The sequence below is a fragment of the Lagopus muta genome, chromosome 14, assembly GCF_023343835.1.
Source record: "Lagopus muta isolate bLagMut1 chromosome 14, bLagMut1 primary, whole genome shotgun sequence".
Classification (NCBI taxonomy): Eukaryota; Metazoa; Chordata; class Aves; order Galliformes; family Phasianidae; genus Lagopus; species Lagopus muta.
The window spans coordinates 6,358,659-6,373,695 of NC_064446.1; the positions used below are offsets into that span (position 1 = coordinate 6,358,659).

General features: G+C 38.1%; 1 long non-coding RNA gene across 1 annotated transcript in view; it reads right to left on the reverse strand.

The window, feature by feature from the left end:
- The window catches only part of LOC125700418 (uncharacterized), a 37,476-nt gene that overhangs the window by 15,107 nt on the left and 7,332 nt on the right, over nt 1–15,037 (reverse strand). Inside the window, exon 2 of the long non-coding RNA XR_007379925.1 lies at nt 9,297–9,403. This is a non-coding gene — a long non-coding RNA (uncharacterized LOC125700418). The remainder of the gene's footprint in view (nt 1–9,296; nt 9,404–15,037) is intronic.

Sequence of the window (15,037 nt, forward strand, 5' to 3'; positions counted from 1 at the left end):
ACATGCATTTAATTCAAATAATTAAATATTATGCTGTTATCAGTCCTCACAGTAGTCCAGTTTGTATATGGTTAAAGTCCACTAAAGGAAATAGTTAACATGATGCCATTTGATCCATCTTCCCCTCTGTTTTTGTTTTGTATTTTGAGGTTGTCTGTAAACAAGTTTGTACCATCATAGAATGGCTTGGATTAGAAGTGACCTTAAAGAAAGACTTCAGTTGCAACTCCCCCAGTAATACCAAGAACACCATAAAATAAAGCAGCATGAAAGACACTCTCACATACGTACCTAAGTAGGCGTTCACACACACTTTTGTGTATGTTACGGACGCTTTAGATACTGAAACTGGCACATGCTTTTTGAAGTAGGGATCAAAGAAGAGATTGTTGAAGTTACTATATAAAATAGTGTATTTTAACTAACAGCAAATACTGAGATGAAATGGGAAATAATTCCTTTTCATGTGAACTTCCTTAGATGTAGTCCATTGCAGTATAAATATCATGACAAGAGTTTAAAACAGATTCTGGACTCATCCCATTGCCAGCAGTTTCAATTCTCGTCATCTCTTTTATTAGACTGTGGACATTAGCATATCTCACCACATATTGTGTTATGCACAATCATTTTGAACCTTACAAGGAGACACTGCTTCTTGTAAAGGACTTTGTTGCGTGCCTGAGGTGGAAAACAAATGTAGCTCTTGCTCCCATGGAAAAGCAAATGTCTTTTAGACATAACAATCTTCTCTAAAACAACTCAAATTACTTATAGACCACCTCCTTCATCAGCTACTTCAGATACTGCTTGCTGCACTACCAGTGGTTACTACAGTAAGAATTAACTCTTAGCAAACATCTTCTTTCAAATAACCAGAGATTGAGACGTATTCTTGCTAGAGCTACATAGCATTTTACATCCATACATGTTCTTCCCATATTATTTTATTGTTCACGATGACTCAGCCCTTAAACACAATTGCTGACTGAATATAAACTCATTACTCAGAGTCTTTGCTTAAGGTGCTGTGGTTTGAGTACCAGCGTTCAGCCCAGGTCAATTCAGAGGTGCCTAAACAATTACATTCAGCTGATCCTAATGGAAACTGTGCTCAATTGTATACATTAAGAATGTCATGATATCAGAGATATCATAAACTTGAAACCATATAAGATAAATATAGCTATTACAATTAATTACACTAAACTGCCTGAGCCAGCAAAAGGCATAAGTGCCAAAGATTTGAAGCAGGCAGGCAGCTATCATTCTACCCAGCAGAATGCCTGTACAATCAATAAGCACTGAGACTTGCTTAGAAATCAAGAAAGAGCTTTCTTTTGACAAGGGGATGTATAAAGTCATATCTGCTATAAAACAAATCCTTTTAAGCCCGCTTACAATTACAGATTGTACCTGCTCAATAGCTGAAACAAAAAAAGAAAAAAGGTAATGTAAACGAATATCGGGAGGAATGCCTCCCCACAGGTAATCTGTCCAACATAAAGTATTCCACTTGACCTTCAAACTTCTCTCTAACACGGTATCAGAATATTTAATGATTGTGCTTTTGAAAGAAATACAAAGGAAATTAATACTCCCTTTCAACTAACTAGTAGTGGGAAACACAGCCTCCTTTTATTTCAATTTGCTTTTACCAGGGACAGAGCTTGCACCCCCATATACAAGATGCACTGATAGGGAAAACTACCGCACACTAAATCCTCTCCTTTACAATTTTGCAAGGAGGATTCCCAATGTTTGTTGAGGTTAGAGACTGCATAAATAACAAGGGTTTGCTGTTGTGTATAACTTGTTATACCTCAAAGCTCCTTGGTCAATTGTTCTCCTCACTTGACTCTCCCACTTAGGACCTGGATATGGATTTCTTATCACAGGAATGGTCTCCTAGAGAGACCAAAGTGGTCCCATGTCAGAATTCTGCTAAATTGCCTCTCATTACAACACTCTTCTAGAACAGAGAAAAATCATAAACTTGATATAGAGTAAGGATCTGAATTAATGTCTCCTATTCCTGAACCTGCTTTCAGCTGGTTTCAGCTACCAACTTAAAAATACTTGTAGCCCAGGTTATAAAGCAAATCACTAGCAAAGTAACAAAGGGTATTCAAGGGTGTTTCCACTTGTTTTCTGATACAAAATCTCTGCATTTCTACTTATCCTGCATATTATAAACCCTTACCAACGTACATGCAAAATATTTAATGAAGTAACTTCAGAACGAAGAAATCAGTGAACAAAAACTGCTGCTAACCATAACATCTCAACCCAAAGACTACAGACACAGTAGGAGGTGAAACACTAGAATGCATTTCTGAACAACTACAGACTGAAGATAGAGAAGATAAATCTTCATTCATGGCAAAGAGAAAAGCACAAATCAGTACACCGAATAAAACAGCTTGCCTGCACACTGCATGTCCCTCACATTGAAGACAGAGGGACACAGACACCGTCATCCTCAAAATGAACTGTAGCACCACACCTCAGCAGGGCTTGTTTCTCACTGACACATCCCCCATATAGGATCAAACAGTAAGTAAAAAATCTTTAAGCTATTTTATTAAAGTTCCATTTTTACAGTCTTTCTCTATTAAATTGCTGACAATTAGTTCCCATAAGCTTAACTACAACCAGTTAAATAAATGTTGTGCAAATCTATAAACAAAGCTTGGTCAATTTGAGATAATGGGTAGTTGAGTCTAAATGAGATTTCTACCTCACTACTTCATATGCAACTTACTCAACACATTCAATACTACAGCACAAGGTTTCAGAGGAACCTTGAATATTGACCTTGAAATTGTCTGAGAACTTGTAGCTGTTTAAATCAACAGCGCAAAAAATGTTTTTTTAAAACAAACAAAAAAAGAGAACTCCTACAGAAATTTGCATTAGCTACATGATCAGTTCACAGAACACTGCTAGAAACACAGTCAAAAAAGAAAAAACACTGCTCAATTAAGGTGAGTTTCTCTCTAGATTACCAGAAGTTCATAGATAAACTAACCAAGGAATTGAAACAGAATATTTCATTGAATCACAGAATGGCATTGGTTGGAAGGGACCTTAAAGATACAGTTCCAACCCCCTGCCATGGTCTGGCTGCCACCTACCTATCAGCCTGCCCAAAGTCCCATACATCCTGGCTTTGAATGCCTCCAGGGCTGAGACGCCCACATCTTCTCTGGGCAATCTGTTTCAGTGCCTCACCACTCTCTGAGTCAAGAATTACCCCCCACACAAGCACTGCTGGCTCATGTTCACCAGGACCCCCAAGCCCTCCCCTGCAGCGCTGCTCTCAGTGAGTTCTTCTCCCATTCTGCAAACATATGTGGGATTTTTGACTTTGCAATAATTTTGCAAGTCAAAGAAGCTGTAACATTTCCATCAGATCCTTCTTGTTTCCAATCTAAATCTTAGACCCCAAATCTGCTATCTAACTAATTTTGGAGAACAAGTAGCAACACGGTAGCAATAGACAAAAAAAAAAAAAAAAAAAAAAAAAAAAAGTAATTCTAAGAGAAGGTAACAGTACTCATAAGAGTAAGTACAATTTCCTCAAGTACTCAGACAGCATTAGTCTGTCCCTGCACTTCTGAATGCTCCCTGACAGGTGTCTCCCACCCACACTGTTCTTCAGCTGTACCTTTGATGAAGTTCATTACCCATTCAAGGCATAATTCAGTAAAGGGTACAAGCTCATCAGTTCCTACTGAGAGGTCAAACGTGTTACCTTAAACATGACAGCTCAAGTTCTAGTCCTTTCTTGCCTATCCTATTCTGCATTCACTCAACAACTTATCTGAGTTATTCTGGCCTTACAGTAATAACTTATTACTCTCTGTTTATTAATTTCCTTTGTTCTCTTTATTAAGGATCACAACACAGCCTTTCCAATGGCTCTATTTGAGATGCTGTCCCTTGGAGAAAGTTTAACAGGTCTTAAATTTGTATTACAAATCACATCTTTCAATTTAACATTCATAATTACCTTCTGGTACAGAAATGTAGTTTCAGTCTTCCTCAATTTCATACATAACATTACACAATTCAGCTAACCAGAATGAATCAGTTTGAGAACTGTAATCAGAGCACTTTGTTAATCCCCAGTGTAAACTCAATATGTAGTCAGCCTGTCCAGTAAAACACGAATTTGTCCACAAATGCCCTTCTCAACACTAACAGAGATAAAGGCTCTGTTACTCAAAAAAGCACATGGTTTAAATGGAACATCTGCTGATTAATTTTCATTAATCAAATCCATTTTCTTCCCCTAGAACATTCACAGTTGAATCCTGAGAAATTACTCAATTTATGGTACTCTAGTAACATCCCTTTCTGACCTTTGTGGTGTGATACTTGAATGTGGCAATGTGGCAATCAATGTGGCAGCATCATGTTTCAACAACCAAAGAAAATATCACATATTTCATATTGACCAATAAGGATTACTAATGCATTTTTTATGTTGAGCAAACATTAATGTTTCTATTATAATGGAACCAAATACTTATCTGTTTAAGAGCCTACCATTAGCTCTGAATCCAGTGCAGGCTAGTACCAGGGAGAAATGAACAAAGAAAACAAACGTGCTGAAGATAACATGCATGGTACAACTGGAGCCAGATTCACTCCCCTGCATACTGATCCAAGAGCTCTCATTTTAAGTTCACATTGTGTTGCAACATCTCAGAACACAGAACCTGACTAGTGCTGACAGCGGCACAGGAGCAGAGGGAGTCCGCTGGGGCAATTCACTCCATGAAAGACTCCTTTGTCCCACCAGCTCCTCCAGACAAAAAAAATGTCACCCCAAAATTAGTGATTTATACCTACCCAGTATTACTATCATTTGATAGCCTAGCATTAAAGGTGTTTGCTGATATTGTTCTTCACAGAACTAAGTACCCAGAAATATAAGCAGCGGATATTTTTTGCAATGATAAAACTTACTAATAAGCCACCAGTGAGTGTTCAGGTGTTAAACTGCATTCTCACAGAATACCACTTTGTTTTGTTTTGAGTCTTAGCACATTTCCTCAAACTCACCTTTGCTGCCAAGGCATTATAACTATTTAGTAGCAAATATTTTTTCAAACAGTAGATTCCTGTCTTCTTGTTTACACCCTATAAGAACACTTTAAGGTTATTTTTCAATTGTTAAGATCTGCTATTTCACGTGTCTCGTCACCACAACTGTAAAAAGTCAGACTTCATGAGTCCCTTTGGAACCTAGTTTCTTTTATCATCAAAAGCACATGCTGTGCGTTTTCTCCCTCTCTGCACATAAAATGTTTCATTTATTCCCCCTGAAAGTTTGTAATTGTCAGCACAGCAAATCCAGTAGTGGCTTAAAAAGCAGAGCTGTGCTCTTATTTGTAAAATTACAGTGAGGACTCCACAGAGACCTATGTGTACAAAAAAGTGGGATGAATGCAAGAATGGTAAAGAAAGGTAATTCAGAACCTGAGCTTTCTTCATCTTGCTGGAAAGCTTGTGTCTGTACACATGGCTACCTAAGCACATTTGTCTTTGTGCGCATACCTTGCTTTGCACTGAAGGTCATGGAGAAAAATAAAGAGAAGGAAACAAACAGATACTCTAGTCTGTCTAAACTTTACATCTCCGTTTCACGTACAGAAATCCACATTTGCTTAAAGCAAACTAGTTTAGGCAGGTAAGCAATCTAGCTCCAGCAAGATAGTTATGCAGGATAATTTAGCTCAAAGATTTACGGGCTGCTGCATTAAAAATTATTTCTGGTACTCATTCAACACCTTCAAAGTTAGCTTGGATACAGACTACAATGTATGTACATATTGCTAGCTACTCTGTTAGACATCATTTCAGAACAATGCAGAGGAATATGAGTTCCCAAAGGGATACAGTGTACATAGAATATCTTTCCATTCCCACACCATAGTTCATTCCATAAGACACATACTAACTCGCTCAGCAAAAGGAAGCCCGAAACAAGTGAATGTGGCTCCGTCATCACACAACTTTAAAAAGTCTAAGATGATTAATGACTTAAAAAACAAGATTCCTGCCTCCCTGCTATCATGGCAACATTTGCCCACGAAAGACTTGTTACTTCCTGTTCAAGATATTGGAGGAGAAAGGAAAGCTTTCAAAGCTTTGAAGGAGTAAAAGAATAAGTAGAAAAAAATTAAGACAATTATAATTTATTTCCATTCCTTTTAGCTAAAGGACATTTGTGGAGGCAAGACCAAGGATATTCTTTTAGATGGTACTTAGTGTTCTTTGTTAAAGTTTTCTACAAGTTGAAGTTTGGTTCTGCTTCTTTGAAGTGAAATCCAGTACATACAGAACAAGAAAAAGCATTGCAAAAACACATCTGCTGCTCTAGGTGTTAGCATATTCCAACCGATTCTCAAAGAAAGCCAGAGGAAGCACAGAATGGTGGCAGTTATTCCAAAAACTGGCAAAATAATACTAGCTTTAAGACATATTTTTCTCCTGATTATTATTATTATTATTATTTTGCATAGGTGGGAGAAGTGTTAAAGATAGCCTAGGTCTGGTTTTCTAAGAGTAAATAATTGTAAAACAGCCAGAGGTGGAAGCAGTCATGAGAGATGTTAAGCAATAATGTAGTCGTGGTAACAAGCAGGGTGCAGCTGTGGCCATTAAGATTAATCATGCTAAGATCTTACATCACTATTATGGTGAAGTAAGGTCAAAAGGAAGTGGTCAAAGGATTTGAAGACTCCAAAAGATAATCGGAGCACTGGCCTTAAGAGCAGATGTCTACCCATCTGGCACCACCACCCTGTGTCTCTCCTGAGTGCTAGCCAAATGGAACCTCACTCTTCTGTAATGCTCACCATTAAAGCTGAACTTTTGATACATCAGTTACATCAACAGCTGCTCTCCAGTTCTAAAATCTCTGGCCTTCTTGTGTGGATCATCCCAGTGTAATTGTAATTATCACCAACTTGTATAGATCAGTTTGCACAATGAGCTAGGACAACTTATTTAATCCAAAAAGTAAAAAAAATAATAATAATTAAAAAAATTCTAGCTGTGCAAGACACCCTACTCTGTACCACATTTCTCTTCCCTTCTGCATGGATCTGCAATGGAGGTATATCGTTTCAGAATAATGTTGTATGTGACATAATGTGTAGAACAAGTAATAATAATGTGGTGGGATGACAGGTTCACCTGACGTAAGCAGTTCCAATCAAGCCTTAACTGTAAAGGAGTGCACGCAAGAGAGACAAGCATTTATGACAGAACCATCAATTCTGAGTAGTATCAGAAAAAGAATAACTGCAATTCTTCTCTTACAGTAACTTAATTTCTCTTACCACTAAAGGCCCTTTGCTGTTTCTCCAGGAATAGTGCTATTAAGCTAGTACCCAGGTTCAAGATTTACAATTTGATTTTTTAAGTTGATTTGTTGTTTTGGGGATTTGGAGTTCTGGCAAGTTCAGCCAGATATGGGAATTAAGGTTATTTCTGAGACTTTATTCTGTTCCCATATGTATTTATTTCACATCTTTTTACAGAACACATTACTTCCTGCTGCTCATTAGCCACACACCTGATCTCAGTACTTCACCTTACAGGAAAATTAAATGATCCAGATTCTCTCTTTTAACATCAAGTGTGTACAAAGCAGTGCCCAAGTAAACAGAGAGAAGGTTAACAGAGTGGACTGATAAGGATAGGACAGAGGGAAGAGGGTGAGAGGACACGCCATAAAATCATTGTAAGCTCTTATTCCTGACCACGATTCTTTCTTCAATTTAATCTGGTCATTTCTCCTGCCTGCACTCCGAAGTCCAGATGCAATTTTTTTCTGAGTTCTTCACTCCAAACACATAGAACTCACAGCCTCTTGCATGACAGTACCAGCTTTTCTCCCACCCTTATCTTGACTCTTCTAATGTTCCCATACAAAGTTGGACACTTCCTGTCCAGCTAGTCTAATAGCTTCTTATTGCCACAAACTGTTTCAGTTCAGTTTCTCAACCATTTAAAAAGATAGTGGAATCCTGTCTTCAATGTGCAAATAAGGACATTTACTTTTTAAGAACTGATCATCTTTTTACCACCACTGTTCACTTCATAGGTGCAGAAAACATTTCTTGCATCAGCATGGCTTCCAACTGCTTTGTACCCTTTGAAAAAGATTACTCATCTCCTTACACATTATTGCACACCTTGAGAAACAAAACAAAGATGGAATTGTCTGCAGAGGAAAGACCCTTATTGCACAACACTTTGCTGATCAAGATCCTAAAGTCCAAGAACGCATACGTGCTATACAGGATGTAATTAAACACAGTAAGCAACACATGCTATAGTTCTCTGAAATCTACATGTAAATGCCTGTATGCACTCAACAGCTCTCTCTCTCTTCCTCATCAGGAAAAGGACAGACTTGGAGCAATCACTGAAATGTTTTAGTCTAGCTTCAGGTTTGAAGTGACAGCAGCATTAGAAAACAAAAACCTGCTGTACTCTCATCTCTCCATATATTCAGTTTTCAATCCCTAATACAGATACCACCATATCCTTCCCATTCTGAGCAATATCAGAAAACTGTCCATCAGCCGCCGTTCACTTTGACTCAGAGACCCATAACTGAAAGAGGGTTGTTCTGAGTTTTGTATTTTAGACAACACATCGAAAACTAAGAAGAAAAAAAATCTGTGATGCCAGTGAAAGTGCAGTTCGTAAAGCTAGAGTGGCACCAAGTGGTGAATGGATGAACTTGGACATTGTAAGTCTGAAAAAATATTTTAACAAGCCACATTTGCCATAGTATGAGCTAAAAACAAAATGGCTTGGCAGCTTACTTCTACTGTGGAGTGTAGATTTATTAGAAATCCAACTTCACACATTCACACACTAACAAGGGGAAGATCTTTCCATAAAATTCTCTTAAGTGATTGAAGTTGAGAATTACTAAGTTGACAAAAAGCATATGAATGTCAATAGCAAGTAGAAAGTGATAACATAAATCTTAATTGTCATCATTAAAAGGCAGTCAGAATCTTTATCATATCATTTCACTTGAACTTTTACAGCTATTCAATCCTCTCCCTTTCAGCTATTACATATTTTTCTAACTTCCTGAAGAAAGCACCTTTATATTTATTTGCCTTCCTTCAATGACTCGAGATGCGTGTGCCTCTCCCCACCTCCAGTTCTTAAAATGTGTTGAGCATCGATGCTTCTCTTAGCAGCACAGAGAAAAAAGAAGAAAAAAAAAAACCACAAGAAAAAAAACTGTGTACCTTCAAAGATCATATCAGGAACAGGATTTTCCCCTGTGGTTAGTTGTAATAACCATACACTTCATCCCAATTGTTCTCCCCACAATATAGCAGGCTTCTAATCAAACCTGGAGAAACAGAAGAGGAAGGCAGATGTATATTTCTGTGAATGACTGTAGAAAATAAACAAAACAACCAACAAAAAAAAAAAAAAAAAAAAAAAAAAAAAAAAAAAAAAAAACACCCCAAAACCACAAAGCTGCATATTTCTGTACTGTGATTCTCAATTTAAACAAAAAAACACTTCACCTGTATCAAGGACATGAGTTCTTCAATTCTAGAGAAAATTAGATTGTTTTCATTGCACATTCACACTGGCTGACATCAAATATTATCCAGGCAGCTGACCTAAGTCTTCACTAAAAACGTGCACAGTATTTTGTGTTAAATGTTTTTTGGTTTCTTTGACACAGACTTTCAAATAATAAGAATTTACCTTTCATCCAATTTAACTGATATGTTGTGAGTAGTAAAGTGATGGTTCTAGGAACAGTGGCTAAAACAAATTCTGACTAAACAGCCTTACATATGCAAAAAATTAGGGCGATTAGCACACAATCACGTCCTTAAGAGACAAGAAGCACACGCCTTTGCAGGTTCTTGCAATCAGAAAGCCACAGCCAGTTACGTACTTCACTAAAGATTTCAATATTTACAGACAAAAGTTCTGGAGAAACAATAAATTGAAAAAATAGAGCCTCATTAAAGTCAGCCTTCATCATGTACAAAGTATCACAGTAATGATAGGCAAGTTTATGTGTGACATGTCAGTAGTGTAAAGATAACAGCCCAAAACAGCAGCTGGGGATGGACATCCATAAAGTAATTTGAAAAACAGCAAAGGCTCAGAGGTTCAAGAAGCCAAAGAAGTCCCTTGTAACTTCTGACCTCTTCTGGCTGTGTGGTCTGTTTGGAAAGCCCCATCTTCACATATAGAGTCAGACAATGCAAAATCTGGACTATGAAGATCTTTATAAACACACAACAACTAAGTATCTTAGGATTTTTTTTTTTTTTTCCAGTTGAAAATCAAGTTCAGTTGGTTACATTCTGCGTATGGGTGTCCTGACAGCAAATAAATGCTTTTTCCTTAAGCTCTACATTCTTTTCTGCTTTTAACAGATGGTAGCAAAGTTGATCTACAAATTAACAGCAACTCATTTCTGATTCCAAAACAAGTGAAATGATCTTTGTGTCATTACCCACTGAGAGTTAATTAATGGATATTTGCAAGCTGCTTGGAGATCCTCCAATAAATTGTGGACTCCCCCTCCCCCCGCCCCAAGTGCTATGCAGTGCTAGCAGACTCTGTTTCACAAACTGTTACACAGTTAACTTTTCTAAAATTTCTCATATCTCATTTCACACTTAAACTCAAGCTAATTCACTGACGCTTAAAGTCAAGCTAAGACTATTCTCATCTGTGGCACCCCCGCCTTCACTTTGTCCCATACCAAATAGTTTTCTGTGTCCAAACTTGAGGATAACTAAAAGGTAGCAAAGGAAGTCTCTGTACAGCTATACTGAGGCAAATTGCTTAATCACTTCTGTCTCCTTCAATTCCAGTCAACTGCCCTATTTCACTACCAAAAGAGTGTTTTATACTTAGGTTCTAAGAGATTTGGACATAATTTATCAGCTACAGGTAGTGCATTTGTACCCAAAACAGGCTCCCAATCTAAGGAGCCATGCTATCTACTAATTGTTACACAAATTTGAAAACTAAGAAAGCAGAGGGTTGGGCTGTCTGCTACGACACAAATGCTGCAGATATTCTTATTTTAGTTACTAGAAGAAATGTGGGGAAAAAAACACAAAAATATCTTAGTGCTCAATTAGATTAGCATACTGCCATTCTAGAAACCATAGAAAGACAGTGTTGTTAATATCTTCTGATTAAGATTTCTTGACAAATGAGCTTTAATTTTTTTTAAGTTATGTCAAAGTGCTGGCATCTGGACTGCTTAGTGGACAATACTTGCTTGTTTTAAAGACCAGAAGCCAAGTTCATCCTTTAGTACTAAGGAACAAGAATTTACTTTAAGTAGCTCTGAGAAATCAGTAGCATTTTGAACCACAGCTGAAAGCATTTACTCCATTATCATGGAGACTGGCCTATACTCCATAGTTAGCAGTGTTGACTCCCTCAAATCACCACATTGTTGGCTATCTGCAATGAATTTACATTTTACATTTCTCTGCAAAGATCAGAGCACAGATTGAAATGCCACCCTAGAGGAATTGACAACTGTATTGCATCACATTTATATTTCTAGTTCTTCATTACAAACATGTGTTACACATACCACATCTTTTACATTTTCTTTAGTTATTAATTGGTGTACAAATAAAAGATTCTGAGCTAATATTCATTTCACACTGAGATAAAAGACAGCGCCAAGATCACAGTATACTTGAGCAGAAGGGCTCATTTTAGTTACTGCTGTCATAAATGACCACGTTCAGTTTTATTTAATTTGCTTTCAGAGAGCTTTGCAACTGGCTGAAAATCCAAAAGGCCACTAATTATCCTTCTTGAAAGAAAAGAATTACAAGGAGTTTCACATAAAAGTCCTTTTACTTCCCCTAGTACTGTCTAATCACTCAGTACTTGTCTGCAAATGGATTTGGTCTTACACATAGTAATAATAATGACAGATGTTTTTCTGTCAGTCAAACTTAACGTTCAAATTTCAGTTGATTATTATGAGTAATCTACAATTTCCTCCATAATTAAGGCTGCAACTTTGTTCCCATTAAAAAGTTCAATTTTGACCTCCCACTCACATCTATTAATGAAGGAGAACTTAAGTGCTACGTGAGAACTGTTGCAGAAAAAGAATTTTCCTTCCAGTTCAGAGTAAATGGAAGGAGGAAATTCTAATTTACAGCAGTGCATCATAGACATTGCCACCTGTCAGTTATGTGTCACTTTATTGAAAAGAAGAAGAGGAAGAAAAAAACATAACTTTACTGGACTCAAAGAATGTCCTCACACACAGAACTGAGATGAGACAATAAAATGCTGATTATAAATGCAATTGACAGCTCCTTTCCTAACTTCAGAATGCACTACAGGCTCTGAAGCAATAGGCAACAAACAAGAACTACAGCTGTTTTCTCCACACTATTGCCTCATTAAAACCAACAGGCGCTCACTCAGGGACAAAAATCCAAACACCCGTAGTATGGAGAACCAACAAAAAGCAGAAAGTTTTCCTTTATTTGGATGAGCAGCATACGGTTCAAGGACGAGTCCTTTGTGATATTCCAATATTAGAGGCCCTCAATGCATTTCTAAAAATTCCTTTTATCTCCACTTTCAGAGACAAAGAAAAAAGAAAACAATAAAACACAGATTAATGGATTTATCTACTCAAAATCTAATGCACAGGACAACGTTTGCTACCCAGAGCTCAATTTTAAAAGTTATTAAGATTTTAATAGGCTCACTAGATCTGTATGTTGACTCTGACAACTTAATTTAGGCTCACTGGCAGTTTCAGAGATGCTGCATTAACTGTTGGAGCTGGCCAGTTTAAATAAACACCTTGCAGCAGAAGAGCCATGAGCCAAAATCAACTCTTCAGAAGTGCTGAGATTAAAGGATTTGAAAACAACTGCAAGATGTGAAGAGGCTATATTGAACTAGGTCCCATAATGAATTTCTCAACAGACCTGTGTTTGTCATGCAGGACAGAAGGCATCAAGAAACTGCCTTTCTGAATTATGTAAAACAAACAACCTCCACAACCACCACTTTTCTTTTTTTCTTTTTTTTTTTTTGTTACTTACTATAGGCAGGAAGATTTAAAAGCAGAATCCCAGTATCACAAAACTGAAGGAGTTGGAAGGGACTACTAGATATCGAGTCCAACTCCCCTGCCAAAGCAGGCTCCCTAAACCAGGTTGCAAAGGTAGGCATACAGGTGGGTCTTGAACTTCTCCAGAGAAGTAGACTTCATAACCTCTTTGAGCAGCCTGTTCCAGTACTCTGTCACTCTTACTGTGAAGAAATTCTTGCACACATTTGTGCAGAACTTCCTACGCTTCAGTTTGTGGCTGTTTCCCCCTGTTCTGTCCCACAGACTGCTGGAAAGTCTGGCCATGCTCCCTCTGCCTTCTGCATCCTAGATATTTATAAATATCTATCAGATCCACTCTCAGTCTTCTTTTCTCAAGTCTGAACAGATCCAGGTCACCCAGCCTTCCCTCATAGGAGAGATGCTCCAGGCCCTTTTATCATCTTTGTGGCCCTCCGCTGGCCTCTCTCCAAGAGATCCCTGTCTTTTTTGTATTGGGGAGACCAGAACTGGACACAGTACCCCAGACAAGGCCTGACCAGGGCAGAGCAGAGGGGTGGGATCACCTCCCTCAACCTGCTGGCCATGCTCTTAATGCACTCCAAGATACTATTGGCTTTCTCGGCCACCAGGGCACACTGCTGGCTTACAGCCAATCTGTCGTCCACCAGGACTCTCTGCAGAGCTCCACTCAGGCAGGTAACTCCCCAACCTGTACTGATGCATGTAGTTATTCCTCCCTAAGTGCAAGTCTCTACGCTTGCTTTTGTTAAACCTCAGCTGGTTCCTCTCTGCCCAACCATCTTCAGGTCTCGCTGAATGGCAGCACAGCCTTCAGGTGTGTCAGCCATCCTTCCCAGCTTCATAACATCAGCCAACTTGCTGAGGGTGGACATTATCCCCTCATCAATGTCACTGATGAAGATGGTGAACAAGACTGGACACAGCACCAACCCCTGAGGAATACAGCACAAGCCTCGAGACCTGTATTTAGGAAGGAAGACTCAAAATTTTGAATCACTGAAATCTCTCCCATTCAACTTCTTTCCCCCTCCCAAATGAAGGACAAAGAAAAGGAAGCATTAATTTTTTCCTATAATTTAACTGTCTGAAATATTTCTACATCATCTACTTTTACATTGCCAGGAACAAGAAGAGGACAAAAGTGAAATAAAATCTTGGTACCAACATTTCAATAGCAGCATACTTAATTTCCTGTACTTTCTCACTGGGAGTTGTCTTCTCCTCTTAGTAGCAAAAACACATCAGATTACGGATCTGAAAAATTAAAAAACCACCATAACACTTATCTACTAAATCCATTTTTTCACTAGCCACAATTTTGGAATGACAGAAAATGAAACAACCAAAATTTGGATCTTATTTTTATAAGTTCAGTGTACCAAACCCAGACAGAACCGTTCCTATTCTGACAACACAAAGTTTAGTAGGATTTTTAGGAAATGCTAACCCAACCCAACCATTTCTACCTAAACAAAATCCATTCAGATGCATTCCAGAGAAAGCTAAGACTATCAATGCAGGTCATACTGCCAGCAATCTGGGGCATCCTCTGTCACCCTTTATTCTGCATATTAATAGCTGAGGGTGATTTGAGAGAAATTTGTTTTCAACAGTGAGAGACATCAAAACCATTTCACAATGATTCATGCTGTGAACTTGTAGGTCATTTGAAATAACTCAAGAAAGTTCTTTCTACCTTGAGCACTTAGGTCTAACCTTGTCCTTGAACGTTCTTAGTGTTTATGAGTCACTACCAACACCTTAATTTACATTCTGCTGCTAATACTTCCCCACTTTCTCCTGTTAGTTGTTATCACTGAGTTCACATCTCTTCTACTGGTGTAAGGGTGTTTGGTTCAAGTAATTTCCAATTGA